The sequence below is a fragment of the Ailuropoda melanoleuca genome, chromosome 9, assembly GCF_002007445.2.
Source record: "Ailuropoda melanoleuca isolate Jingjing chromosome 9, ASM200744v2, whole genome shotgun sequence".
Lineage (NCBI taxonomy): Eukaryota > Metazoa > Chordata > Mammalia > Carnivora > Ursidae > Ailuropoda > Ailuropoda melanoleuca.
This window is the reverse complement of record NC_048226.1, coordinates 38,129,503-38,156,505: the sequence shown is the minus strand read 5'-3', so window position 1 is coordinate 38,156,505 and position 27,003 is coordinate 38,129,503. Positions and strand designations below refer to the sequence as shown.

Here is a 27,003-nt window from a genome sequence, read left to right as displayed (position 1 = left end):
AATTCTTTGTAGACCTGGAAAACTACTGGCTTTCAGTAAGTGGCAGAGCTGGGGTCTGAGTGCACGGCCCACCTTCCAAGCATATGCTGCTGGTGTTAGGTTGATGACCATCAAGGAAAACAGAGTGTGACTTAGGGTGGGTCACAGGCAAAGCTTCTGGGCCAGGCTTCTGGAGACCCTGGCTTAGGTTCCTACACTGGGAGTGTTTCAAGTCCATATAGAGCCTGTCATCACTCAGATTCCTGGAGCGCTGCCACACTTGATGGGGAATATCACCTTCCCTTTGGGGAGATAAAGCTCCTGGTTTTTGCATGGGAGCTGTTCACGCAATGCAATGCAGAGGGCCTGCAACACTAGAGCAGTTGCAAAAGCAAGGAACCCCCTTAAGATAGAGGGGAAGGCAGCAGCTCCTCCTCCCTCCTCTCTCCCCCCACGAGGGGGCTGGGAATGCTCTGGGCAGTGCAGAACTACAAATGTTCTAATGCATCTCAGCTGACCTTGGTGCAGTTGCAGGGTGAGCTTTCTGAGGATTATTTTTATTATAAGCTGGGAGATCTGACCTCATAATAACACTGTGTGGGTGCCAGAAAATGGCAATTTAAAAAAATGGCATTTCTATAGAGCGTCAAGCTGGCCAAGTACTACCTTCCCGTGTGAGTTGCTCTTTTGATCTTCCCTACATCTCATTTTCTTATTTTAATGATGACATTCCCATTTTATGGATGAGAAGCTGAGGTCTACAGAGTTCAAATGACTTATGGATCCCCAGCCAAAAGTTCTGAAACTTTTGGAAGAATTGGGCTCTTTTTTCCTGAGCACAGTCTATCTTGGGCTGTGCCCAAGTGTAGCACAGGTTATAACAAATAGGAAAATTAGAAGGACTCAATTGTCCTTTCCCAGGTCCTTTCATTTTCTCTCTGATTTATCTTCCTTATTCTTAATTGCAAAGCCTAATCCTGCCGCTCAACATCCTTTTCTTTTTTTTGAAGATTTTATTTATTTATTTGACAGAGAGAGAGAGAGAGAGCCAGTGAGAGAGGGAACACAAGCAGGGGAGAGGGAAGCAGGCTTCCCAGTGGAGCAGGGAGCCCGATGCGGGCACAATCCCAGGACTCTGGCATCGCACCCTGAGCCGTAGGCAGATGCTTAATGACTGAGCCACTCAGGCGCCCCTGCCACTCAACATTCTTGATACTGCAGACAAATAAACACTTTCCGTTGAGTTCAGAAAGCACCCCTCATTGACTCAGGCTCCCCTGCAATGCCTGGTATCCTTACTATCCCAGGGAATAGTTTTTCTGAGGACCTCTGACCTCCAGGGTCAGCTTCGTCCTCTGTCCTCTCAAGATGATGACAGCAGCCCGCATGAACCCACACAAAGCGCCAAGCTCCTGGTTAAGATTTTTCTATGTTGTATTGTGTTTAACCTCATATACACTTTAGGATATGGTGATATCATTGTTCCATTTCATAGCCGAGAGACTTGGAGCTTAGGATTCCAGCTCAGCTGCCCAAGGTCATGGGGTTGATGCAGCAGAGCCAGGGTGCAGACCCCGATCAGTCTGTCCCCAGAGCCCCACTCTTGGGCACCTGGACAGGTTCTGTCTCCCTCACTGAGGACCTTGGGTCGCTGCCTTCCACTCCAACTGTATGACTGACCTAAACTTTGTATAAGAGAATACCGTCAGTGTACCAAGCAGATGATACCCTCATTCCTTGTTTGCCACCTCTGCTGCCATCAGCCAAGAAGGGTGATTTCTCCTACTAGAACTGAGTCCTTTTTCTCAATCAACACTCTTTCCCTACATAGGCGTTTACACGATCATAATTTGCCTGCCTTTGCTCCACATGTTCCTAGTCATAATTCATTCTGTCCTTATATTTCTCCTTGCCTCTGCCACATGCCTACTTTTCCTCTGAAATTCACAAATGTCACCTCTCTCAGAGTGGAATTCCAAGCTGATCGCAGCTATTGTTGTATATTTCATGAATCAATCTTTATAATATCCTTACATTAATATAGGACCCTGTGGAACTAACACAAGTAATGCAACTGAAGGCAGAATTATTCCACAAACAATTAAATAATGTTTAGTGATTTTTAAGCTAGTCATTCATCAAAATTCCTGATCTCCATGACAAAATACATTTTTTCTTTTTTTAAAAAAGATTTTATTTATTTATTTGGCAGAGAGAGAGCACAAGCAGGGGGAGCAGCAGGCAGGTGGACAGCATTCCCACAGAGCAGGGAGCCTGACGTGGGGCTCGATCCCAGGACCCTGGGATCACAAAATACATTTTTGAGCTTTGTTCTCTATTCTGGCTACATGTCTGCATTTCTTTTTGTCTGCCACCTATCACATTTTATGTACTCAAAAATTGCTAAATGATGAAATCATAAATGGGTAGCTAGAATTTTTTATGAAAATATTTTCCCCATAAAAGCCAAACTTGTTGATTGACTGGTAGGACTAGTGTATGTATATATATGTATATATATATACACACACACACACATATATATATACACACACACACATATATACACATATATATGCATATATATGTACACACATATATATTACACATATTTATATATATGAGTTTACATATGAATGATATGAAATTATATAAAATGTATGAAATAAAATAAATGTTAACATATAAACATATACGTAAAAACCATATATATGAGATAAATGCATCCTATATAAAATAATATACATATAAAATATATGTATAAAATAATAAACATGACATGGATTTTATATGTGCATGATTATGTGTTTATCTCATGTATACGATTCTATATGTACATATGATTTTAACATTTTATTTTTTTAAGATTTTATTTATTTATTTGTCAGAAAGGCAAGCAGAGGGAGAAGCAGACTCCCCACTGAGCAAGGAGACCCATGCAGGTCTTGATCCCAGGACCCTAGGATCATGACCTGAGCCAAAGGCAGACAACCGACTGAGCCACCCAGGTGTCCCTGATTTTAACATTAACATTTAAACAAAGCCTAGGGTTCCCTTGTAGCCTGGAAGTGTCATCTCTGAAGGAACAATCAGAGTATTCTGCCATCTTCTCTCCTAACACTGCCTGTGAATTCTCCAGCTGCTAAGCCAAGAGTGAGACCAGGAGAGGTTCAGTGTGGATTCTGGGTGGTGAGGTCTGGGCACAGCCATGTACCTATTTAATGAGTGTTTAATGAGTCTTCCCATTGGCATGCCTCCAAGTCTAAGTGATTTGTGATAGTGCTTACTCCTTGAGGGCGGTGGTAGCGTTCCTCGTTTGAGTGTGGCCCTGAGCTGCAGTGTGCTCTCCCAGCCTGACCTCATTTGCTCCTTAAAGGGTCCTGCTCAGGCAACAGCAGAGGCATAATTGGCTTTAGTTTCAAGAAGGGGATACCAACGTCTCCTTATGTAAATTGTGAACTGACTTGTCACGATGTGGCTAATAAATGCCAGAAACAGGATTAGAGCTCAGTTGTTCTGTTTCTTGATTTATAGCTTCTCCTCCGACACCTTGCTCCATCTTGCTTCCCCTCCAGCTGTTAAATATGCCTCCTACCACTCCCCGGCAGGGTGGGCAAGCTTGCTGGCGCTGCGCTGTTTAGACAACGTGTGTGTTACGCTATTTTGAATAGTGTTTAACTATGGACCACAAATAAATTCTTTCTCCTTTAGATGTCATGGTTTAAAAGTCCTATCCTGGTTGGCAACCTGCTTTCAGCCTCATGTCATTTTACAGAGTTGACATATGAGCCCATTTTTCCTTCTTGTCCTCTCCCCCAACCCCTCCAGTAAATTGGGTTTATAATAGAAACACTAACTCAATGTTAACTAAAGTGATACTGTCAAGTGATATGATAAGACTGCTGGGTGATATTTTATGGTAATAGATTCTCTTTGGACTTCATTTCCAAGATCACGAGATGGTGCTTCATCCTTAAAGGGCAAATAGAAAGTGTGGAAGCCACTGCAGGAGGCAATCTACGGCAAGTTTGTCTCCATTGTGTTTTCATTCCCAGCTCAGTAAAACAACAGTAACAACCAAAAAACCAACAAACGAAAAACCTTGAACACAAAACTCATGTGTTGCAAAAACAAAACTCAGACTAGATTTTTCTAGAAAAAGAATGTCTGTGTAAAGAGATGAGGCCTATAAAATGAATCATCACGTTGTCCAGCTGTCCAGTCTTAACTTCCCATGAAGCTGGTTAGCATAGTTCATGTGGTCACATTCTTACGAACATCTTTATTTTAACTCCTTAGTGCTGGAAGTATTAATCTCTTCCTTGGTTTCTCTTACCTGGTTTAAGACAGACTTCTCAAAGGTGAAAGAAAGAAAGAAGGAAAGAAAGAAAGAAGGAAAGAAAGAAAGAAAGAAATGCACAAAGAATGTGAAGAAATGTGAAGAGTGTTAGAATAGTGAGCTTTGAAAAGATTTCTGTTCCTGTCTTAGTAACTTCTAGTGCCAGGACTGATAGAATTCTGTAGCTACCTGGCTAGGCTATGGTCTCTCTAAATCTGTCCCTTATGCCAGGCATCAACTTAAACCTTGGCCTTCACACTTATGATCTGTGTGATATGCTGCAAGTTATCAAACCTCAGGTATTTAGTTTGACTAGTGGGAAGAATAAGAGCATCTACTCCATTGGATTGTCAGGAAGATTGAATAGTTTTAAGTACTTAGCACAGACCTGGCATAGGATTAATGCTCATTAAATATTACCTATAATTATCATCATATATCTTGGTGGATAAAACCAGGTGCCTGAGAATTTAGTCATCTTCTGTGATAATGCCAAAAAAGAGGATTCCAGATTCTCAACCCCTCAAGACCAACCCATTTGGCTTTTGCTTCTGGTCAGGGGGATGTATTCTTTTCTTAGTATCCTAGTGATGCAATGAATGATTCCACCTGTTAGCCGAAGTCTCTCCCTTCTAGATACAGGGGCATGGAAGCTTGGCTTATACCCTGCATAGTTCCCTGTATAATGCCCTAAGAAGCCCAAGGCCACAGAAGCCATGCAGAAAAGAATTGCACAAATTCAACAAATCAGACTTGCTCAAGCCTCTACAAGCCAGCAGGGCTGGTTGTAAACACAAAAAGCAAACTTTATTTTTAAAACTATATATTTGTGTTATCATACATGGTATAGAGAAACATTTAAACTTTGGAGGAAGATTTTAAGAATCAGGTAGGAAGCGTCCTGGGTTATTAACTGATGAAGGATTTGGAGAAAGAAGATTGCTATCACCAGGTTCAGTCCTCAAGTTATATTATTACATTGTTGGACATTAGGTCAAACAGACTTGCTCATTCGTAGAGGCCCATATGTTGAAGTCCCAAGAGACCCTGGGAGAAAATAAAACCGAGTCTTCACAAACTTGTAGAATTTTAGAAAACCAGAAGTCGGTGTCCCACATCACTGCTAGATAGATACTCCAGCTATTGACTCACTGAGTGTGCTTTCCATGTGTACTTACCGCATGGGGGTTCTTGAGAATTATTTTTCTTGTGTGAGGATTTGGGGACACATACCATTTCTGGGCAAGAAGCAGAAAAAGATTTCAAATCCCTTTGTTTTTTTTTTGTTTTTGTGGTGAGCACAGATTAGAGGCAGCTGTAGGAGACAGCAGAGTGGCCTGAAAATTGTGTTTGGAGAGTGCAATAAGTAATAATGGTTATATATCCTTCTTGGGCCAAGAATCATTCTGTTTGCACATGTTAAGTCTGGGAAATAAGGGTCAATGGGTTGTGTTAGAAAGAGGGCAGATGGCTGGATTTTTCCCGGGGAGCAGATTGCTCGCCCTGCAAAGGCGTGCACCTGGTTGCCCTGCTGCGGGGCTGTCGGGAAGTCTCTCGGATGACTTGGTCACTCCCACTCCACAAAGATGGCGACGCATGTGTGCACTGTATCTGCGGTCTGGAAAAGAACGTGGATACTCTCAGCGGATTTGCATCTACTCTGCGGAGAAACCTGATTCTTAGAACAAAATGCTACCGAGCAGGTGTGTGTGCTTCTTTACACAATCCAAACGGCCAAGATTCTTCTCCAAATTTTCAAAAGAAAATGTGACTGCTAACCAGACCCACCTTTAAATTAATTGTATAGAGATCTGTTTCCTTCTTTTCTCTGCAGAGATTCCTTACAAAGTACAATACCCTAAAGGTACCGCCCGCCCAAGGCAATAGAAAACTCAATTTAGACAAAGCCACTGTGATCAAATTCACCTTCACAAACTGCTCTGGTTGCAACTATGTTACCAGGGCTTGAGCCTGGAACATTCTCTCTTTGCTCAGCTGCTCATGACAGCCTCTCAAAGGAGCAGGTAGTCCTACAAGAATTACTGAAGGGGAAAAGATGATGGATTTAAGAACCAAAATTGTGTAGCTTTGGTGTTTTCTGCCTTTCACAGAAGCAGAACAAGGAGGTGTAAGGATGGAGTCGCAAGTGTGAGGTCTGAGATAGAAAGACTTGCCCCAACATAAGATAAGACTGGGCATTGCTATGATCTGTCTGGGACAGCAGCTGAATTAGAATAGCACAGTGGGATGGCACCTGGGAAGTGCCAGGACGCAATTCTGAAGGAGCCACACTGATCCTTGATACCACGGTCCTGGAGAAGGGAGTTGGGAGTGAAGGTGGGCGGGGGCCAAGCACAGAGAGTCTCCTGTCTGTGCCTGCCTTGATGCCACAGACAAGAAATCTCGTTCTGGCTAAGGTTGCCTGGCAAGTAATTGCCAGGATGGAGTGCTAAGCAAGCAGCCGCAGTGTCAGAGAATCTGACCTTGGGAAGATAATGAGACAAGGAGAATTCAGAACAGATGAAAGCCAAGAGCACCTACTTTATCTACTGACAGCCAGAGAACACCTTCATGCTCAATCAGTTCCCGCTAATGAGACAAGATGGGGCAAGATGGTAAAACAGCAGTAACAGGCAAACTTTTTTTTTTCAGCTTAATGATCTATAACTTAGTTAGATAAAATTGTCTTTTAGGTCAGACAGCAACATAAGTCTGAGCACGAAAAATACAAAAGCAACACCTGACTCATTTGGGTTTTGTTTACTTTGTAAGGGGAGTGCTGAGGTTGCAGGCGATAATGAAATCCCTGTACACACTGACCATGCCATTTCCCCATCGACTCCACTGGAAGGACAGCGTTTTAATACGGTGTTGCCGAGGCCGGTGAATTCCTTAAATCATCCTCTTTTACAAATCCTGTCACTAGCTGTTTTAACGTTCAACAGGAATTTTAACATGCACCTGACACTTTTCATTAATCACTGCTTTCGTCTTCCTGGCAGGGCGGTAAGTTATTACATGCCTCCTGGAGGCGACAGTGCAACTCCCATAAAGATTTGAATACCAGCAGGGGAGTTTTGGAGACCTCCTGCTTTCGTTGCACTTGCAGAAATGGTGCCCAGGGCACTGGAGAAGGGACCGTGTGCGGGGTAACTTTCATTTGCTAGGTGCTATAGACATAGTATCATTTGACCTGCCCGCCAGCCCTGAATTCTTACTTAGCTTTGTTTATTGAAGAGCAGCTGAGAGCTCACAGAAGTTGTGAAATTTCTCCAGAACCTGGTGGTTAGTATGTTATCTTTTGTCTTCTTATTGCCAAAGTTCCTGTCCTTTTTATGGCATCTTCATGCTAAGAGGCAATTTTTCAAGATAGATGGATACGTGGGAAGGGATGAAAGGTATCACCCAGAAAAAGAGAATCAGTGTCTTCAGCACATGAGAAAAATGTTTCTGTTTCTGAACTGACTTTTTTGGAGAAATATACGTAGTGCCTTGGGCACCATGTTCAAGCCACTACTTATTTTTTCTCATTTGCTTACAAAATCTGCCCAAGCAGCCCATGCAGGGGTGGGGGAGATGGTGTATTTGACCATAATTCTAGTGATAATCATTATTACAGCTGTTAGAGTGTGTTGTATAGTCCTCTATTCCAATTTCTATTCACATATACTTTTCTCCACACATATATGTAAACAAAGTGAAACAGTCACACAAAATTCTTTTTGGTAAACTGTCTCACCACTTCATAGATGTGAACCTTTTCCATATCAAGAAATGCATTTCCACATAAAAAATTTCAAATGACATTCACAGTATGGAAATATCATACTCCATTTAATCAATTATTGAATTACCCAATTTATTGAAATTTGGGGCTGTTAGAAAGTTTCTGATCCTTTTCAATAAGGTAGAGTTTACATTTGGATATAGCTATCATTTACTACTTGTTCAATCGGTTCCTCAGAATAGATATCTTGAAATGGAATTTCTGGGCCAAAGGGTATGCACCTTAAAAAGCAATTTCCCTGTTTCTTTTTTTTTTTTTTTTTAAAGATTTTATTTTTATTTATTCGACAGAGAGAGAGACAGCCAGCGAGAGAGGGAACACAAGCAGGGGGAGTGGGAGAGGAAGAAGCAGGCTCACAGCAGAAGAGCCTGATGTGGGGCTCGATCCCATAACGCCGGGATCACGCCCTGAGCCGAAGGCAGAGGCTTAACCGCTGTGCCACCCAGGCGCCCCGCAATTTCCCTGTTTCTTGAAAAATTACAGAAAACTGGGTTTCCCGTTATTTTGCTTTGTAAATCCTGGGAAGTGTTACCACACGGGCATTTGGCTCTTGCAGTGGCAGGTGCCCACTTCTCTTCCTTTGAAGCAACAGCCTTGGTCCAAATCAATATTCTGCACACTAGAAATCCCACAGGGAGTTGTTCTCTGAAGGAGACAGGGGTCTTCACGACACACAGCCCCTGCAGATACAGACACACACACGTGGGGCAGGGAGGTGCAGGGACGGTACGGACGAGAAGTGCTAAATCCTATAAGGGGCCACACAAAACAAAATAAACGAATAAATAAAAACTTCAGTTACGGTCCAACTTCAAGCAATTTATATTCCAAGTAACCGAGAAAGCTTGAAAAGACAGTCATCAAAAAATTAATAACCTTACCATTCAAATGATTAAAAATTGCTAGGAAGTCGATGATGGGAAAATGATTTTTTCTTAATTTTAAAGAATTGTTCGTTTTCTGGTTGTTTTGTGATCCATTTTCCCCTGTTTCTTATCCTGCTGTCTTTTTTTGTGTTTTGGTGTCTTCTGGTATCAGTATGCTTGCATTTGCAGTATTGCGTTCTTTTGTGTCATGACTACAAGATTTCCCCTTGGGGTTACCGTTAGGTTTACATAAGTTATGTTAAACTGATAACACTCTATTTTAAACTGCTAACAATTTGACCTCAATAGAATTTACATATTTTGCACTTCTGCTGCTTCTCCCCCTCACATTTTAGATTGGTTAGGACTGCAGGCTTGGTTCCCTACCAAGCGAAGCTGAAGGACCGGCTCTGCAGTCAGACCCACTAGATGGTTGGGACTGGGTCCTGTATTCAGTAGTACATGGGGCCATGGATTGGCTTCCCTGCCCTAGCAGGGTCTGTACGGCCTGTTGTTTGGGGGCCCACATCAGGCCTGAGTTGCACCGAATTCCCTGATGAGGTGAGGCCACCAATTGGGCTCTAGAGATGGGTGAAGCCTTGGGCTGTGTTCCGGTGTCACTGCACAAGAGCCGTTGCCTGGGCTACCGAGGTTCCTGTGGGTGCTGGGCAGGTGCCTGGCTGGACAGGCTGAAGGCTGTATTCAGTGATGAGTGGGGCCCCAGAGTAGGTTCCCTGCCCCGGTGCAGGGGGAGAAGCAGCTCTCAACTTAGTCAAATCCCATGTTTGCTGCCTTACCTCAAGCTGACTCGCACCCCAAGTTCCCTGACTGAAGAGGGCCCCTGACTTTGCTCTGAAAACTGCTGGCTCTGTCTGCCCTTCTCTCGGTTCAAGCGCACGGTGTGTTTCCAGCAGCCCTTCTAGTCAGCTGGGGCCGCAAGACTCTCCGCACGGAGGGCGGGGCTATTCTTAGCCCCCTGGCCTGGGCCTGGGGGGAGGGGGCTCTCCAGCGGGGAGGGGCCAGGAGCTTCCCTCAGCCTGGGCTAGGAGTTCAGGTCCCTGCCTGTGCTTAGCATGGGAAGCTTCCGTGACGGATCCTCGCTTTGTTCGGGGGTGATCAGCTCTGCCTGCTCACCTCGTGGCTCGAGCTCTGCTGGGCTGCACGCTCCCAGGAGCTGTAAGCAGCCCCGCCGGCAGATGGCGCCAGGAGGCCCGCTCCACAGCGGGTGGGCTGTGACTCAGCACCTTACCCAGACACGGGCAAACCAGACTCTAGAGCTGGCAAAACTCCGTTTGAGCTTCTGAATCAGGCCCATCTGCACCCTGCCCAGTTCCCTGGTCAGAGTGCACCTCCAACCTCGCTCTGCAGATGAGCGAAGCTGCTGTTGGGATTACTGCCTGGATGCCGCAGGTATGAACTCTGCCAAGATCTCTGTGCCGATTTTCCAATTCCCTCTCCGCTTCTCCTTTACACATTCTCAGTGCCTGAGCGCCCCAGACTCCCATGCGGTCCGTGTGATGCAGCGTTACAGTAGGGTCTCCCGCAGCGTGACCCACGATGCTGGCGGGTGCTGGTTGTCCGTCCTGGGTTCTCTTTTCCGACGCGAGGACAACCAGAGGCCCAGGGAAGACCTTTCCACCGGGTGCTGTGCTGTCCTGGGGGAGGGGCGACGCGGTCAATGCTTGGGCGCTTCTCTTACACTCCTACCGAGGTCGGTCTTGACCTGAGGTGCGGGGGGTGCATTAGCCTCCCCCCATGTTCTAGGATTCTTCAATGGTGCTGTCTCGTTCTTGAGTAGTTTTTGTTCTTGTCTTGATGGAAGTGATGTCAGAAATGCCGTATGTCGCCGCATTTCCTCCTAAAGGCAATAACCCTTTAAACATCTGTAGCGTTCTGAAACTGGCATCCACTGACTATGGGGTAAGGAGTTAGTTGCCGTTCTGTTTATTGAAATTTTATTCTCCGAGAGATTATGGAGGATGTTTCTGCGTTTGGCGAGGGATTGTTATAGATTGCCACTAAAGTTCTGTCCAAATTAAGGTTCTGTGGCTCACTGGTGATGTTTTATGAATGCCATGTATCCATTTCTCTCCATCATAGAATGGATATGAAAGGGCTCTATGCTTATTTTTATTTCCTCAAATAAAAGTTTTACATTTTCTCCTTATATCTATATAAATGTTCTTTAGTGTCGATAAGATGCTGTCTTTCTGAGTCCTTTATCCATTTATTATAGTATTTTTTCCCCAAATTTTTAGAATATTTGCTGACAAAACAAAAACAGGAGCAAAATCCACATGAGTTGAACAAAGTTGAAGTCAGCAATGCATCGGATCAGCATCACCTGAAAGGAATGACCCATAATCAGTGAACTATGGGGCAGAGTTAAGACCAGAAGGAGGGCCAGCAAATTGTATTCAAGATTTTACAAAGTGGAATCAAAATCTTTCTGTGGAGTTTCCAAAACTCTGCTACAGAATGGAGACAAGTACAGGAATGAAGGACTACAACCAAATACCCGGTTAAGCAGCAGGGCAATGGAGAAAGGTTTAATTCTGTTGTACATCTTCCCAATGCCCTTAAGATATTGTTATTTATATTGTATTGTGTTGTATTGTATTATATTAAAAAGTATAGTGGGTTTTGTCCTGGTGGCAGTTGGACTGCTTCACTCAGTCTAATAATTTCATATTTCCACCATTTCCCTCTAAACACGTTATCTTATTATGTTTACCTGCCTTGAAGCATGCCTGCTCCTTATATAGGCACTTACTTAGCTGTGTGAGGCCTTTTGTAGTTGGGTTGAGGAAACTTAGATATTTTTACAATTGTAATGAAATCTGCTTCTTCCAGTTGTTCTTGCGAGGGTTATTTCTTGTAAACTCTAACCACTTACCTTTACTACTGCAGCATTCTCTCTGGCACCAAGGGGATCCAATTTTTATAATAGCTTTTGATGTGGTCCTTTGTCAATACTTTTCTAAGAGCCTTTGTTAATTACTCTGTTGGTCTTCTCCCTGCACGTATACTCATTTCTTCTCTGTCCTTTCCTCTCCTTAGAAAGATGATGCTTTCTGAACTAGTCTTCTTAAGAAACTACAATGGAAGGACTGATGGTCTTAGTGTCTGTCCTAGTTTCCTCTGGGATGTCGGAAATGGAAAAGCCTCTTGGAGTGTTTACTTCCTAGAACTCAGACTCTCAGCTTAGCTCCCCTTGGCCTTTACCATGGAGGAAATGTACAGAACAAGAGCTGAGTGGTAGAATATTCTTTGTGTGAGTCACACATGTGCATTCCCCTCCCCCACACCCCTGATCCTACCTGTCTAATGGTACCACCTTTACTTTCTATGCTTCCTCCCTTACTCCATCCCTCCAAAGTCTACAAGTCTCATAATCAGAATGTAGAGGGGAAAATGCTAAATGTGTTTCTTGCTTCAATTACTGAACAACATTTTTGCATTTGAAAAATGATATGTGGATAATCAATTCTTTCAATCATGAATGACATCAGTTTGAGATCACACATTTCCACATACCAGCCGTGCAATGTGTCTTAATTTTGCTCCCTGCCCTATTTGCAATTAGTGGTAAATTTGAAGGTGTCTCCGTCCAGGGTGGAGCACTGGTGAGGAATTGAGAGGATATGGGGGAGTCTAGGCTTTGTATAAACTAGGCCAAGTCCCTTTTCTTTTATGTCTTTTAAGAGACATTTCTCTTAGGGTGCCTGGGTAGCTCAGTCAGTTGAGTGTCTGTCTTCTGCCCAGGTCATGATCCTGGGGTCCTGGGATTGAGTCCTGCATCGGGCTCCCTGCTCAGTGGGGAATCTGCTTCTCCCTCTGCCTCTGCCTTTCTGTCTATCCCTGCCAAATAAATAAATAAATTTAAAAAAAAGAGATATTTCTCTTAATTTTTAAATAATTAGAAATAGACTATATCTCTTAAGTCAATCAAAAGCTGATTTTATACCCTCACTCTATTATCTATGGAAGCACTTTAAAGTTTATTATAGTTCTTAAGCAAATCATATATTGCTGTTGTTCCTTTAGACTATCGATGTTTTGAAGGTAAGGGCTGTGTTTTGCCAAACTCTTGGCATCATAGCCCCCCCCCTTTAAGATTTTGTTTATTTGAGAGAGAAAGAGAGAGTGGGGTAAGGGGCAGAGAGAGAGGGAGAAAGAGATCCCAAGCCGACTCCACGATGAGCATGGAGCCCAAAGTGGGGCTCAATCCCAGGACCCTGAGATCAGGACCTGAGCGGAAATCAAGACCCACTGAGCCACCCAGGTGCCCGGCATCACAGGCTCTTAATATGAGTTTATTAAACAAAGAAATGAATATTGTTAATCCAGATGTGCTCTGGATATGTGGCAGGATAGACCTGAGGCTGGGAGGCAGTGAATCTGTGCTATCGCTTGGACGCTGCCAGTAACTAGCTGTAGAGTCCTTACCTTTTCTCATCCGTTTCCTCACTGGTGTAATAAAGGAATTGGAGTAGCTATTCTCTTCCAGAGCTCTTCTATGGCCTATTTTTCTTAGTGACATTTAAAGTCATTCTCCATCACCTATGATAAATGACCCTTTAACAGAGAAAAAGGACAGGTAGGAGGAGGTAGGGCTGAGAAGTGGCTCCGATAAATCTGGGACAGTGGACTGTCCCCAAATCCTGTTCCTTGCTTTTATAATTCAGCAGATGACTTTGCCCCCCTCCCCAAGTTTTCCTTTCCTAATTGCTTATAAAAATGTTGAAAAGATAGTATTTTTCATTCTTTGAGTACCTGTCACTAATGTCAGGGGAAGGTGACTCAAGAGTCATGCTGGGTGGTCAGCAGAAAGAAGTGAGGTGAGGATTAAAATGTGGCCACTACTCAGACATTGATTTGTAAGCCTTTGTTTCAGTAAAGTGATTTTAGCCACCTGGATAAGAGCTATTTTTTAAAACCTCTCTTTGTAATTGCACCTTCTTAGAGGCGTGATGGATGGTCGGGGTGACAGGCAACATCTGCCCCTGACGGCATGTTATGTTGTCCTGCAGAGACGCAGTGTGGCCCAGTGGACCTCTCAGGGTGGGGGCGAGTCGGAGAGTACAAGTTCTAACCCCAGCTCTGTCCTTCAAACTTGTGGGATGACCATATGGAAGACACTTAACTCGTCTGTAGCTCTTTTTAATTATTTATTTATTTTATTTTATCATCCATAAACATGGAGGAAATAACAACTTTTCAGCCTTTAGTGGAGGACTGGCTAATAAATCATTAGAACGTGCTTGGCAATAAAATGCTGTGCTGAAAAGCAGAAGACTAACAGCATGCAAATGGAGTAGAAATGGCATTTGTCCGGGAAAAGTAAACTTTGCTCAAATCTGCATGAGGGGAAATGAACATATTCTCAGCAGAACACCTGTGAAATGATGAATCAAAGTTTTTCGTGATCTGCCCAGCTCCCTGGAGAGAATGGGCTGGCTGGGGGTGGGTTTTAGCATAGCTTGAGTTGAAGAATGTGGTCCCTTCTGTACTGTATGTGCTTGTTGGTGTTCTAATTCTGCTACAAAGAAGAGTCTAAACTCAGATGCCAGTTCTCAAAAAGTCAGTGTAGAGCCCCGGAGCAGATCGTCAGGGAAGGAGGAGGAGGCAGGAGGCCTTTGCAGGAGAGAACATACAGTTAAGTGGGTCTTTGTTCTTTTTTTTTTTCCTTTTAAAGGTTTCATTTATTTATTTGAGAGAGAGAGAGAGCATGAGCAGGGGGAAGGACAGAGGGAGAAGTAGACTCCCTTTTGAGCAGGGAGCCCCACATGGGGCTCGATCCCAGGACGCTGGGATCATGACCTGAGCCGAAGGCTGACACTTAACTGACTGAGCCACCCGGGCGCCCCTATATGGATCTTTTTTTATGTGTTCATCCTTGTGCTAGTATGTCTGTGTCTTGAAGGCTAAAGCCTAGACTTGCTACCTCAGTAATTTTTTTTAATCCAATTAATGTCCCTACCTCGAACTCTGATGCCTAAATTTCTTTCTGTCCCTGTATAAAATTGCTTCCTCTGCTGCCCACTTCTCCAACACGAATCCCACTCATCCTCAAATCCCCTTCCTTTAGTTGTTTCTCCCAACTATGCCAACTTTGTTCTTTATTTTGATGACTTTGGACCCCAAAAGGCTTCCGTATTTGGCCTCAGCTCATCTTGTTAGTCTTGACTGCCACTAGCTATGTAGTACCTTTGTGCAAATTACAGAAAGGCTCCCCACCCAGCAGATGAATAAACTACAAGACACTCCAGCCCCCTTTCTTCCCTGACCTCCCACTTCCTCTCCTTGTCTTTTTTGGTCGCCGCTTTCAGTGCACAAACTGCTAGGTGCTATGCGGGGCTCTGGGTGCATGATTCTTATCATCTCTGGTCCTGTCAATGTGTGGCTTTCTGGTGTTCTTGGGGAGCAGATGCCAAAGATCATTTCTCGGCAAGCCCAGCTTCCTGAGGTGTCCGGGCCAGCAAAGCTGGTGGGCTCGCTGAGGAGCTTATAGCTGCAGGGCTGATCTGGCAGTAAGCCCACGTTCTTGCCATCATCCCTGTCAGCCCATGTCTCAAATCCTCATTGGTCTTCTAGTCCTCGTGGTTAAAATATGGTCTTTTTATTCCGCCTAAACAGTTTTGCTCTTGTTATAGGAACAATGCATGCTCTTGCAGAAATAATTGAAAAATAAAGGGTACAGAAGAGAAGATACAGAATCCCAACTCCCAGACCATTTTATGTTACTTTCTAGACCTTTCAGTGTTGAACACATATGCGTGCGCAAGCACACACGCACACACACACATCAGAAATAAGATCATTTAAAATGTTTATTTTATATGCTAATGTGTTTCATTTAATATGATGTTTTCAGTTAAGATTGGATAGTTCCGTTCATGCTTATTATTAAATATGATTGGGAAAAAGTGGTTTTGAATAGGTACATGGTATTACTTTAAATAAATGTGTTCAAATTTATTGTCAAACCCCTGATGTTGGACATTGACATTGTTTCTAACTTTCTGCTCTGGTAGATAACTATAAACGTAAACGTGTCCCCGGTCTGTCAGCTCTGTCCATCTCCACTGCCACCCCCTCATCTAAGTGACCACTGTTCCTCGCGTGCATGACTTCGGTACAGCGTGGTGGTTTAGGGCGGGCTTCAGTCCGAATGCTTAAGAATGGATCCTGGATCTGCAGCTTAGAACTGTGGCCGTGGGAAAGTTATTTGGTCTCCCTTTGTCTCAGTTCCCTCATCTGTCCTATGAAATTATCACTGGTAATGTAGCTGCTTAAAGAGGTGTTAAGGAAACAATGAAATACTGTATCTGAAGCACTTGGAATAGTGAAATAGTGAAAATGTGAGAAATTTTCAGTGAATACTATTTCTTCAACAACTCACTCATCATTTGCCTGGATGTGCTCCCTTCTCCCCGTGGTAGCTAACATCGATCCATGCACTTACCCAATGAAACTTTACAAACATGTGTGTTTCAGAGAAACACAGAAGTTATGATTTGAAGCACTTTCTCGACGTTCGCTAGGCCTTAGAGTAAAGAAATAAGGTTTTGTTCTCTGCGTTTCCCAAACATTATGTCACATATCACCATAATTTGTCCCTCAATTCATCTCCGCCTCAGACAGAAGTTTCTCATGGAGGTCATTAGGAGTCGGTAGTGATTCATTGAGAACTTTGTGGGAGAAAGCAGCCCAGATTTTATTTGATAAATTCTTTGGAACATTAATTTAACATCTTGTTCTCTAAAATATGTTCTCTTTGGTGGTGATAATTATTGCAGATGTGAGCGAAGCCGACTTTGAATCATTTAAGACCTCAGCATTCACAAATAATGCCCAGTGGAGCTGATTTCTGAGATGGATATTTAGGCAGTAATTCAAATAATGAAGTCTTGTTGCGTTTTAAGAAAATCAGCAACCGACTAAACAGTTTGTACCGTGGAGATGATTAAGTATAGGGGCTCCGTAAAGACGACTTTCTCTCCTTCAGTTATGGAAACGTGGTGGGATTTAGAAAGTGTGTGATCTTTTGAAAAAACATTTGTTTGGTATTAGCAGGATCATGGGAGGAGCTTGAGTCAAATTATAAAATCTATCCGCAATGATAAGCCTGTGAAATTAGCCAAACAAAAGGGCGCCTGTAATTGACAATAAATACTGAGGGATGGCCCTGATTCATGCTTTTAACACAGCCTCTTCCACCAAGACTGATTTTTGTCTAACTTTTGGCAAAGTTTTTTTTCCCAACAACCTTAATCTCTTACAGGGTTATGGTATCCATTCTTTGGGGTTTGAAGAGTTGACGGTTTTCTGAAACCGAATCAAATGGTTAGAAAAATAGGGCAGTTATGAAGATTAAGCATAACGTATACTTTACTTTTTGTCAGGAGCCGTGGGTGTCTGTGTATGTGTGTGTGTGGTAGTGAGGCTGTCTTTCGGGTGGGCGTGGTGTGAACATGCTAGGCACTGTGGCCTGAGGCTGTTTTGGTGAAGTGCAGAGTAGGNTGCGGAGTAGATCCTTTTGAGCAGGAAGGGGTAAGTTTTAGATCAATGGAGTAAGTGCTTTCATTTTGCAAGTAGAACACCAGCGAGGAGGAATTTAAAGACTACTTCAGAGTCACACCACATTTGTGACTTAGGGTAAATGGAAAAACAGGATGGCTTACCCAATTTAGGAAGAGTCAGTAAGATCACAATTTCTGATTTTTTTTTTTGAAAAATTAAAAAAAGAAAAGGAACCATGGTAAAACTGTTTCTAGTATGAGCTGTTTAGACTAAATTTGGGCCCATCAAATTTCCTGTTCTCCGAGGCTGCAGTAGCCTCTGTTCAAACCACTAGGGCAGGGATCGTATCCCTGACTCGTCTTGGCGAGGAATAGGAATCATATTTCCAGAAAGAAAAATGGAAGGGAAGCCTATAAACATGTAGCCAGATACGGATGTTCAGACATATTTTCATACAAAAGTTTTTTCTCCTTTCTTTGCTTCATTAGAGGAAATTGAAGTATAAATCCACACCCCCCCCCCACCTTTGAGGAAAAAACGAGTTTCAGGCTGATTTGAGGTCTTTTTTTCTCTTTTTGAAATATTTTATTTATTTATTTGAAAGAGAGAGAGGACGCACAAGCGGGCGGGGGGGGTGAGGAAGGGCAGAGAGAGAGAGAAGCAGGGAGCTTGATGCGGGCTCCATGCGGGGCTCAGTGTGAGGGGGCGGGTCTTTGGGGCTCAGTGTGGGGGGGCAGGGCTCCATCCCAGGACTCTGGGATCATGACCTGAGCTGAAGGCAGAAGCTTAACCATCTGAGCCATGCAGGTGCCCCTGATTTGGGGCCTTTAGATTACAGGGCCATCAGAGCCTGCTGGGCAAGAATAAAGGAGTGGTGGGCTGAAGAGCAGGTGACTGAGAAGGAAGGGGAATTAAATGGCACAGACAGGATGTCTTAGGGAAGCAATGAGGAGAACAGGCTTTCCCCCCTCACCTTCTGGACTAAAGAGCTCCCCCCAGACCTGGGAGTAGGAAATGTTAGAGAGAAGCCTGTGAGTCTGTGGTCCTGGGAGCCCTGAGGCCCTGAGTCCCAGCAGCACACTTGCAGAGGCAAGGAGTTCTGACAGAGGAGAGTTGCAAGGTATAGCTGGGGTGATCAGGCCAGAGTGTTTGCAAAGATTCTTAGAGGCCTGAGTGATGAGAAGGTGCAGAGGCTTGCAGAGCTTTTCAGCGGAGTCCGACTGTCTGTGGCAAGGTCTTCACTAGTGCTCCCTTCTCTCAGGGGCCAACGAGGAGTTCAGCTCATCAACAGGGTTTAAGCGGGGAACTATATATGACTTGGGTGGACACCGGACACCGGGTGGAGTCAGGGTGGGCTCTGGAAGGTTCAGAAACCTTTCCCTTCGGCTTTGGAGAGCCTGAGCTGGACTAGCTCGGACCTCCTCAGCTGGAAGTGTGGTTAGTGACACCAGAAAGAGAGGACCCCCAACTCTGGGAGTATTTCAAAAAGCCTGAGATAGGTACTGACAGCTTCTGTAAGTCCCTTTGATATCTCTTACATTCACAGACTCTCAGGACCTGACAAAGGGGCGTTTCTTAAACAATGAATAAAGACGTAAATCTCACCATTGCCTATCAGTGAGGCAGGCTTTCTCCCAAATCTCCAGCTCAGACTCTTTGTGCAAACCTCTTTGGAGCTACTACACTAAAAAGGTAGAAGGAGGGAATGGAGACGCGGGCAGAAACAAAACAGACCCTGTGCTGACGCATAGCTGCATTTACTCTACACTTGCTCTTAGCCAAAAGGCCGAGAAGCAATAGCTCTACCTACTTCCGTTCTTTTTTTTTTTAAACATTTTATTTATTTATTCGACAGAGATAGAGACAGCCAGCGAGAGAGGGAACACGAGCCGGGGGAGTGGGAGAGGAAGAAGCAGGCTCCCAGCGGAGGAGCCTGATGCAGGGCTCGATCCCATAACGCCAGGATCACGCCCTGAGCCCAAGGCAGATGCTTAACCTCTGTGCCACCCAGGCGCCCCTACCTACTTCCATTCTTGACCTTCCTTTTACCCCTCATCTACTTGGGACTTGCCTAAGGCTTGCACCGTTGACAGCTTCTAATCTTGTGCGCTTTGTAGCAGCTGAACTTTGGTACGATCGTTTATTAGCTTTCTTGACATGATGTTTCTTTCACCTGCGGCAGGAGCAGGGAGGGTGAGATTATACAAACCCCTCCGAGAAACACCTGAGTGTCCTGTGGCTTTATCAGGGAACCAAAATGACAAGTGTACGTCGGTGGATGTCTCTGTGAATAATAACGAGGTAAAAATACATCGATACACTGTATTCAGAATTTGGGACATTCTGCACATTCTACAGGGAAACTGATCTGGTCCTCTTAATAAAGCAATGGCAGGGAAGGAGGGCAGTTATAAATTTAAAATGACTTAAAAACATAACAAACAGATGTGGCGTGGGGGGGTCTTTTTTTTCTGATATTGATTCAAGCAAACTGGCTGGAGAGAGAGTAGGACAATTGGAGGAGTTTGAATATGGATTAGTAGTAGGTGAGATTAAGGAATCGTTCGTTTTATTAGTTATAATAATGATATTGTGTTCATATGAGAAAATAACTCCTTAAGAGATGTTTATAGGAGTACTTATAGATAAAATGTCATGTTTAAGGATTTGCTTTAATCTACTTCAGCAGATAAAATGATGCAAAGGTGGAAAATGTTGATCATTGCTCGGTGTGGATCATCTGTTTATGGAGATGAACTCGACCATTCTCTCAATTATTACTTCTATTTTTAAATTTTCAAATTAAAAAGTTTAAAAAATGTGCAGACACTGATTTTCAATGCTTGTTAATGTGAAAACCCAGCGAGGCACTTGATTTCCTCAGTTGTTCCTGCACAATGAATTAGTTGTTAAATGAACGTTGTTTTGTCTGATGCACTTTAGTGCTATCAATATTTACTTCGCCCGACATTTAGTACCCATATTCATTGGTTCATTTATTTAGCCAACCCAAAAGACTTAATGCCGGCTACATGCATGAGCAGAATGCTCTTTCTTTTCCTCCTTCAGGTTCTGGAACTCAGAGAGTGATATTCTCCCCCCTGTGCTGCTATCAACCATTTCGTCTCCTAGCTTTGCTTCCGTTCAAATTAACCACAACATGGGATTTCTTCCTTCAGCATGTTGCTTTCGAGTGGGGAAGGAGTCATGGCAAAATAAAAAGACACTGAGCTTTAGAGGGAGATCTGAATTCAGTTTCTGGCTCTGCCACTTACTTGCTCTGTGACTCTTGGGTCCATGCCCTATCTTCTGAGACCCTCACCAGCAAAATAAAGGCAGTGCCTGCTTACTGCCTGGGGGTGCCGATGCTGCAGGCACCCCCTTCCCCCCGCCCTGGATCCCACTGGTGCTCATGTTTCCCATGCATGCCGACAGCTTCCCACTGCAGGTGTCTGTCTGTGACTCTGCCTGAAGGCTCCCTCTGGACACAAAGGCCTCTCTTGTGCTTTAGTTTCTCTTGTGTTCTCAGAATACGAAGTCAAATTTTATTAATTACTTGGGATCTGAATGCATGGTTAAGTGAAAAAGTGGGAAAAAGGGATTGGGAAAGAAAATGTAGCAATGGTCCAGAGCAAGGGGTGATAACTGACAACTAAGATTTGCAGATCCCAGTCCTTAGGAATTCGTATCTGGGGAAGGACTCTAAACTTTCTGCAGTTATATGAGAGAGGGCTATGGTTATTTTCCTTTGGGATAAGTGACTCTGCAATCCTGGAAAACTTGGGAACATAGGTCACATCAAGTTTCCAAAATGAACACATTTGTCATAATTCAGGTGATGTAGAAATTCTGAAACCTCTCCAGTGGACCAGTGAGGTTCAATGTTCTTCCTGTGTAAATTAATAGTTTAACTCATTCTTCCTTCATAAATTAATAAAAGAAAATCAGAGATAATAATAGTACTACCTCAAAATATTGTGCTGACAATTAAACGAATTAATATATGTGAAATACTTATAACAACGCGGGGCACATAGCATATGCAATATAAGCTTTGGGTAGTTACTGTATTATCAGACAGCCTGCTAGGAGAGGGGTGTGGGAAAAGCAGGAACAATTTCTCCAGGTCAGACTCTGGTCCCAGTGAGGGGACTGATGCATTTATCAGGGAACAGCAGTAGAAATCCAAGTGCCTGGGGCGCCTGGGTGGCACAGCGGTTCAGTGTCTGCCTTAGGCTCAGGGCGTGATCCCAGGTCCCTGGGATCGAGCCCCACATCAGGCTCCTCCGCTATGAGCCTGCTTCTTCCTCTCCCACTCCCCCTGCTTGTGTTCCTTCTCTCGCTGGCTGTCTCTCTCTCTGTCAAATAAATAAATAAAATCTTTAAAAAAAAAAAAGAAAAGAAAAGAAATCCAAGTGCCTAAACTAGGCAAATTGGCCAGGGTTGGGAGGAAAATCAGTAAGACTATGATTCCTAACCATGTGGCAAGTTTTGTCTTGAAGTTTTGTCTATGAAGACACTGTCTTCATAACTTTATTCTTAGCCCCTTATACAGTCTGGTACATAGTGAATACTCAGTACATGTTTGCTGCATGAATGAATGAAATGAAAGTGTAGGTGGAATGAATCTTATACAAACATAGCAAAAATGTTTCCAAATCTCATTCCTAGTGTATTTACTTCAATTTCGTAGAAGTGTTTGGAAGATGGCAGCTAAGTGTTACAGTTCAAGGCATCATGGCCTCCAGGTGACAGGACTTGTGGAAGGTGGGAAACAAAAGTTCTCTCCTTTCTGCCTTTCTTGCATGTCCCCACTCTCTAGGGTTCTGGAAATCTCTGTTATCTATCTTATTTTAGGAAAAAACGTTTTATTTCTCCTCTTTCAGGTCATCCAACTCAACGGTGTTTGGATTATGTGCCCCACTGAGCTGCCCAGAGTAGCCTTGGTTCGTTTGTTTGGGGTTTGGTAGTGCTTCTGGTATATCCAGAAAAATCTCTTTACATATATGGATATATCCTCTTGTCTTCCAAGTCACCTCTTTTAGTGAAGACGGGGCATTCATTTGGGCCCCCCGGATTTAGTGCTTTTGCACACACGCGTGCGCACACACACACATACACACACACACAGAAGTGTGTTCTGTCAGCATTCAGATTCTTGGTTCCATACTCTCCTTGAAATCATTCACGTGTTACCTTAAGCTAGTTAGAGGTTTTGGTTTTGGTTTTTGTTACTTGCAACCAAGTGAGATTTGACTGAGTTGCTCTCTGAAGCGTTATCACTGAAAACACGTTTCTTGCCCTTCTTGGTGAGATGCTGACTTCTCCCTGGGAAGCTTTCCTAATCCTTGTTTCTCCTGAAAATGGAAAGTACTCCATTTCCCATTATCACATCCTTCCCCCTGTCCTGCTTCTTTTAAGTCCTTTTGTCCTTCCTGATCTGGTGCATTTGATCTCTTATAGTGCATATTCAATGGTGTCGATTAACAACCTGGCCAACCTTACCTGAAGCTTTTGGCTTCACCTGTTATTATTATTTACCTATTACTGCACATTAGGGTCGCATGACACTGGTGGGAGTGGCTACCATCTGAGAAGCTTCCTACCAGCTGGAAATTGGTTTCTTCTCCCAGGAATTCCTGACAGACTTCCTTGTTTGTTTGTTTGTTTTAATGTGCCTCTGCTTCAAGCCATTTGCTTCCAGCCATAGCTAAGTGGCTATATTGGTCTAATCTTCCCACTGGAAACAATTATAAAAGCTAGAGAAGATAAATAAAGCACATATTTGAAGGTATTGGGGAGTCACCAGCACAGGACATGAGGCTATGATTTCTGAGAGAGGAAAGCAAGAGGAGTGTCGCATTCACACCACGGTTCCCCCCCCCCGCACCCCTCAAAGCATTTTCCAGTTTTAGCATAGAGGGATTCAGTCTCAGCAGAAACCAATGGGCTGAGCAACAAAAGTGTGAATTCAGAACTTCTGAAGCAGATAAGACTAGAAAAGCAAAATCTTCGAAGGGAGAAAACCATAGAGAATTGAGCTAAAAAAATCTGTTCACTATTTCCCCTTGAACTCTGTAGAGGGAGATTCCAAACAACCCAGCAGAAAACAGCACCTAAAAACCTGAAATGATGAGTAGATATTTCAAGAGCCACGGAGTGCTGGAGAGGCAGAGGTTGATGTCCAGTTTCTGCCCTGGTGGATCGGCTCTGGCAAACACATCGGACTTCCACTGGTGATCTTACAAGGGCCATGCCATAGGAATACGGGCAAAATTGAAATAGACTAGCTACTAACAAAGCCCCAAACAACCCTTGACAAGATCTAAGTGATCCGGTACTCCACATACCTGCCAAAGAAACTGTAACTCTCTCTTTGTAGGAAAAGGACATCATTTAGCACCACCATACTTTTTCATATGGGATGTGTGGCATTTATACAGAATTATTTGTCATGCTAATAAAACAACAGGACCAAGTGACCACGTGACTCCATATTAAAAGAAAAAGCGCAGAGTATAAATAATACCATGGATGATTCAGATGTTAGAATTATCATATAGGAACTTTAAAATTACTGATTAACGTGACCAAGAAAATAGAAAATAAAAAAAATTACAGAAGATACATGAAACCTATAAAAGTAAAATGGAAATTCTAGAATTAAAATGTACAGTAACTGAAATTAAGAATTAATAAATGAGTCGAATTAGAAAATTAGAGCAGAGCTGAGGATTAGAAACCTAGAAGTCAGGTCATTAGACAGAAAAGAGATGAAAAATACAGTACAGAGCAGAAAATACATATGGGATATTGTGAAAAGGTTACCATGCATGTAATTGGAATCCCATAAGCAAAGAGAGAGAATTGTCCAGGAGTAACAGTTAAAGAAATATAAAAACCAGGGGCGCCTGGGTGGCTTAGTCGTTAAGCGTCTGCCTTCAGCTCAGGGCATGATCCCGGCATTCCAGGATCGAGTCCCATATCAGGCTCCTCCGCTGGGAGCCTGCTTCTTCCTCTCCCACTCTGCCTGCTTGTGTTCCCTTCTCTCGCTGGCTGTCTCTGTGTCACATAAATAAATAAAATCTTTAAAAAAATATATATAAAAACCAGCCAACAAGCAAAAAGCAACAAAACAAAAAAAAAATGCACATCAGAGTCAAACTACTAAAAACCAAAGACAAAGACAGAACATCTTAAAATCAGACAGAGAATGGGAAAAAATATTATTTTCAAGGGGGCAACAATAAAATTCATAGCTAACTTTTCCATAGGCATGGTGGAAGCTAGAAGACAATGGAATATTTATATTAAGAGAAAATATCCTTAGTAAATATAAGCAAAATAGAGACATTTTCAGACAAATAAAAGCTGGGAATTAGTTGCCAGTAGACTCACACTAAAGGAAAGATTTATTTATTTATTTATTTTTTAAAGATTTTATTTATTTATTCGACAGAGAGAGAGAGAGACAGCCAGCGAGAGAGGGAACACAAGCAGGGGGAGTGGGAGAGGAAGAAGCAGGCTCATAGCAGAAGAGCCTGATGTGGGGCTCGATCCCATAACGCTGGGATCACGCCCTGAGCCGAAGGCAGACGCTTAACTGCTGTGCCACCCAGGTGCCCCTAAAGGAAAGATTTAAACAACTTTTTCAAGTGGAGGAATGTAATCCCATAGGGAAACAGGGGTGTGCAGGAAGGAATGAAGGACACTAGGACAGTAAATATGTAGATAAATAGAAATAAAGATTGACCATTTAAAACAATAGTGATATCTTGTGGGATTCGGATGGTTGGAGAGATATCAAAAATAATGCAAAAGGCAGAGGGGTGATAAGTAAAGATAAGCTGTGGTAGGTCCTTGTATGTTTTTTGGAGGGACTGGTAAATGTATTAATTGAAAGTAGACTGCACTAAATATTCATGTTGTAATCTCCAAGGTAATAATGAAAATGTTCAAATAGTAAGCCAAGAAAATTTGTTTTGGGGAGGATATCCAGTATACTGTGGGAACTTACTAAGGGTAGACCTCGGATCAATTCTCAGTGACCTCACTGGGTAAGAGACGGTACGCCACCCACATTGGCTTGAGGTTGTAGGAAGCACTGGACTCCCATAACTCCCCAAATAAGTCTTCTCTCATTCTGTCAGTGAATCTTGGCTTTTCCTAGCATGGTAGTGGGGGAGGGACAAAAGTTGCAAAACTGATTGACAAGCCCTGCACAGATGGCCTAGGACTTCTCTCTGGACCGAGGAGCAAGGGCACCCACTTGTCCGTCTTTTCAGCCTCACCGAGAAAGCTGGTGAAATCTCATGTCCTAGTCGGTTCCAGTGCGGTGCTCTTCCATGCTCTCTCATTCGGTTGTGTTTGAACGGCACGTCAGGAACACAGCCAAGTCCTGCTGGATTTTCCTGCTATGATCATCTACACTAAGGTCAATCAGTGAAAATGAAGAGGCCACATTATCATCTTCCGTTTGGTTAGTAATTTAAAGCTTATCATGCACTTTTCACATTTACTAGCTTATCTGAGCCTCATCATAGCCTGTGAGGTAGTCAGAGCTGTTATGATTGTTTCCTCTATTTCAGATTTGGTTAGCAAATTTCAGAATATCGAAGAAACTTGTCCCAGCTTGCACAGAAATAGGACTCCCCAGCCACTTGTTCAGAGTTTCAATAAAGACCAAATGGAAGAAGGAGCTTACGCAGTTGACCTGGTGGACACATAACACCCCACATATCCCCGTGACTCGTGTTTCCTCGCGGGTCCCCCACGTTCTAGATAAGTGGGAGTCAGCAGTATTTCTTCTTTCCACATTTGAACCCAGGACTCCTCTGAGTTTGTGGTTTCGTGTTTTAGTAACTGGGTTCTCCTGCCCATGGAATTGCCACTCTCTTTGATAGTGACTCTTTCTACTTTAAAGTTCCTCTGTTTTCACAAAATATCTTCTATTGGATATTTTTTCCTATTTACAAAAGAAGTCCTATTCATTATAGCAATTTTCAAATCTCACTCCCTAAAAATAACCGTTGTTAATATTTTGATTAATGTCAAAAATTTATATCAGACAAATGTCTTTTTTCTCTTTGTAGTACACTATATATTTTGTTACAAAATTTTGATCATAGTTTCTGTAACCACTTTTTTGTTAAAAATATGTGAGGGGCACCTGGGTGGCTCAGTCGGTTAAGCATCCAACTCTTGATCTCAGCTCAGGTCTTGATTTCAGGGTCATGAGTTCAAGTCCATGTTCAGCTCCATGCTGTGCATGGACACTACTTAAAAAAAAATATATAGATATATATATATATATATATATACACACACACATATATATGTATATGGATATTTTCTTAGTCATTAAGTATTCTCATGCAATATTATTTTAGTAATATTGATAAAGATAATTGCCTTATTTCTTATCTCTATTATTAGACGTATTTGTTTTTTTCTCAATTTTCGCTAATAGTGAAGTAATGAATGTCTTTATATACAAACCTTTAAAG

The 27,003-nt window shown here is 43.1% G+C and overlaps 1 long non-coding RNA gene across 1 annotated transcript; it reads left to right on the top strand.

Annotated features, from left to right (window-relative positions):
- Positions 1-10,241: 10,241 nt before the first annotated feature.
- On the top strand, positions 10,242-20,640 carry LOC109491286. Its single transcript, XR_002144632.1, has 3 exons — positions 10,242-10,381; positions 19,680-19,798; positions 20,567-20,640. It is a non-coding gene; the product is annotated as an uncharacterized LOC109491286 (long non-coding RNA).
- Positions 20,641-27,003: the final 6,363 nt, after the last annotated feature.